At 37.3% G+C, this 3870-nt stretch overlaps 1 pseudogene; it reads right to left on the bottom strand.

Annotated features, from left to right (window-relative positions):
• Nucleotides 1-832: 832 nt before the first annotated feature.
• LOC106981664 (deoxyhypusine synthase-like) lies at nt 833-1465 on the bottom strand (annotated as a pseudogene).
• Nucleotides 1466-3870: the final 2405 nt, after the last annotated feature.

The following is a 3870-nucleotide window of genomic DNA, read 5'->3' as shown; positions in this document are numbered from 1 at the left end:
GAGATCTTGCCATTTGTGATAACATGGGTGGACCTACAGGGTATTATGCTAAAAGAAATAAGTCAGAGAAGGACAGATACTATATGATTTCACTTATATATGGAATCTAAAAAACAAAGCAAATGAACAAACAAAGCAGAGAACAAACTGATGGTTATCAGAGGGAAGGAGATGGGGGGTGGACAAAATGGGTGAAGGGGACTGGGAGGTATGGGCTTCCAGTCATTTAATGAATAAGCCACAGAGATAAAAGGCATTGCATAGGGAATATAGTCAATGGTATTATAACAGGGTTGTATGGTGACAGATGGTAGCTACACATGTGGTGAGCAACAGCATAACATATGGAGATGTTGAATCACTATGTTATACTCCTGAGACTAATGTAACATTGTGTGTCAGCTATATTTCAATTAAAAAAAAAGGCCTAAAAGGTCACTTTCACCACTGGATACTAATTTCTTGCTGGAGAGTAAAGTTTTATAGATCCAAGGGTGAGTATCAAAGAGTAAGTAAACTAAGCCTCAGGCTAAATAGGAATAACAGGTGGTCATCTAACCACCCTGAACATGCCCGATCTTGTCTGATCTCAGAAGCTAAGCAGGGTCAAGCCTGATTAGTACTTGGATGGGAGGAATAACAGGAGGTCAGAGTTGGAATGGACCTAGGAGTACATACTCTTCAGTTTTAAACAGGAAATATGGGAGTCTTAACCTTTTTGGACAGCCAGCATCTCACCTTCCTTCTTAGACTTAGGACTAGGAAGGACTTTTTTTTTTTTCCAGGCTCACAGAGACCATTTATCATAGACCTGCTGCTGACCAAGGAGCAAGGGGAGGACTGGGTGTGCACGCTAATAAATAGAGGAGGGGAGGCTTCGCTGGTGCTGTAGCCATTCAATCCTCATTCTTCTCAGGCGTGAAAGCATCTGTCTTCTGGGCGAAGGTTTCAGCCACAAGCAGGGGAAAGACCAGGGAGTCATGGGCATAGACTTTGACAGGCTGTGTGTCCACCTAGATCTTGCCCCAGGAAACCGCTTCGTCTGGCCTGGCCCCAGAATCGGAGCCATCAAATTCCTGGGCCGAGTTAATGTAGACATCATAGTTGGCCCATTCCACATGAGGTTGGCGTTGGTGATGTGGTGCTTGACCACACTCACGCCCAGGATGATCATGATGGTGCGCTTGGCAAAGATGGCCTGTGTGTTGATGAGCCTCAGGTCCTCAATGATGTCCAGGACCAGACCTGGATTCTTGTAGGAATGGAAGTAGATCATGTCGCCCAGAGAGCCATCTGTAAGCGCTGGGCTCAACACGGGGATGTGGTTCTTCTGGGCCCAGTAATACACGGATTCTGGGTTGTTGATCTCCTTGCCCAGCTGGACGATCATCTTGGAAGGTGTCCACTTCACACCCTCTGTGTTCTGCTCCAGCACCATCTGACCCAGAATGGGCATCAACCAGTCCTCAAACTAGACTTCCACAGACTAGGCTGTGAAGCAGTCTCCCCTCTACTACTGCAGTGAAAATGTCCAAACACAAGCTTTCCTGGCTTACTTTTACGCAGGGGTGGCAGACCGATTTTTAGGTGTCATTTATAGTGTTACAGTCACTGTCCTAGATTGGCAACATTCTAGAAGTCCTTGAAGACTCCTAAAATTTTCCTAATAAATCATGTTTCATCTAAATTAACCAGAAAGGTTTCTGTGGTATGGCCTTCAGAATTCCACATACATAGTATAGTGAAAGAAGATAGAATTTGATGTGCAAAAGTGATTTTTCTTTCTGAATCTCAGCTTTTTAAACTATGGAAGTTGGGATAATAATAATGAGCTTGCAAGTTAATAGTGAGAATTAAGTAGTGTGATAATTGTCGAGTTTGAAGTGCTATTATCTCGTAACCGAAATAGGGTTGTATAGTTGTATGATCTGGTAACAGAAATAGATTTCCATACAGTTCCTACAAACTAAGGAATTCTTTAAAAAATTAAAAATAGGAGACTTCACAAATTTTCAGAGAAAATAAAAATTAAACACTGACTTTATCTTGTAAGCAATGGGTTACAAATCTCTTTCTTTCTGACAAATTCTGCTTTTGGAAAATGATCTTCCTTAGAAGATTATCTCTCACCCTTGAGGTAATTTTCTCTACTCCTAAACAGTCCTTTCTTAGTGAATAGAATCCTATGGTAGAAATCAGCATTAAGGAGCATTTATTGAACATAAGCTCTGTTACCAGAAGTTTTACATGTTATTTCAATCCGTCCCTAAATCTGGCATAAACTTGCTGAAAATGCCCACTTCTGAGACCCGAAGAGTAAAAATGTACTTTATTTTATTTTATTATTATTTTTTTGTGCTGGCTGAAGTTTTAAAATCAGGCACACAAGGCTATTGGAAGCCATATGTTTTAATTTCAAGCCCAGGACACTTTCTACTTTTGCTTACAATAACAAAATACTCATTTTCCTGCCACCTCTTTTCCTGTGTGAGAGGTGAAGATATCAAGCCTATCAAATTCCTGAGAAATTCCTGGAAAAAACAAAAGAAGTAGGTATTATTTCACTGATCTTTGAAATGTATTGTACACATTTATCAGTTTGTTGTTGTTGTTCCTATTTAGTAGTGCAGTAAACTCAGCAGAAGCCAAAGGGGAAAGGAGAAATTCATTTCAATTTTGGGTGATGCTTAAGTAGAAATGTCTTTGATACATGGAGTTTTCCTCTTTTACTATAACTTTTTTGCATTTTATTGACATTTTATTAGGCCCATATAAACACCATTTTATTCCTAACCAGCTAAGCAGATTAGCTTAAATTTCAACTCATCCAATATCTAGCTGTGTAGGCCTAGGAAAATCATTTAAACTTTCTGTGCATTGGTGTCCTCATCTGTAAAATGAGGATAATGTCTGCACAGACTTCATAGAGCTGTTGTAAGAATTAAATACTAGAAACATTTCTGTGTAGTGCAAAATGTCCATCAAGCATGTAGTGCCTAGATTATATTCATTTATATTTCTAAAAATAAAATATTAACTGCTTTCAACAGTTATTTTCAACAGAATGTAGTATTAAATATTATAAATATATTAAATATGTAATTTATATATATATGTTCAATATATTTACATATTTGGTCAAATTAATCAATATTAATCAATATAGTTACATATTTGGTCAAATTAATGTTTCCTTTATAATTATATTCATAATTACTGACTGCAGAATAGTAAAACTAAATGGTGGTGGTGTCTTTTCTTGTTTTTGTTTTTGTTTTTTGGTATAATTGCCTGTTAATGACACTGCAGTTTTTATGCACTGAAATAAAGAACAATCTATACATTGTTATAATTAATAATGGCTTGTGCCGATTGAATGATCAATCCCATTTGCACATTATTCTACCCCCATTACTGCCTAAGCTTGGCACAGGACTGGAGGATTATGGGTTCATTTATCAGAATGAGATCCAACCCAGCAACTAATTCCAATGATCTCTTGAACTAAAAAGGATTTTCCCTTCTATTTTTCTGGTGATTAAACCAGATTAGGTAAATATTCCTCTAAATCTATTGTTTAGGAACTGGACTCTTGATTCACAAAAATGCACTGGGAAGCAGAGAAAATAGGAGTTGATTTCCTTGCTACCTGAATATCATCAACTGTGCCTCTAATTCCATACCTTTTTTCTCATTAATTTTATATGAATATATACTGAAATGATATTTTAGTTATATTGAGTTATGAAAATTCATTTTATCTGTTTTTATTTTTTTTTATTTTTTATGGAAGCATAGTTAACGATGTTTCAGGTGTACACCATCAGGATTTGACAATTCTATACATAATGAAATGCTTGCCACATTAAG

The sequence above is a fragment of the Acinonyx jubatus genome, chromosome A2 (genome assembly GCF_027475565.1).
Source record: "Acinonyx jubatus isolate Ajub_Pintada_27869175 chromosome A2, VMU_Ajub_asm_v1.0, whole genome shotgun sequence".
NCBI classification, from domain to species: Eukaryota; Metazoa; Chordata; class Mammalia; order Carnivora; family Felidae; genus Acinonyx; species Acinonyx jubatus.
Note: the sequence above shows the minus strand (reverse complement) of the source record. Positions and strands in the feature narration are given on the sequence as shown.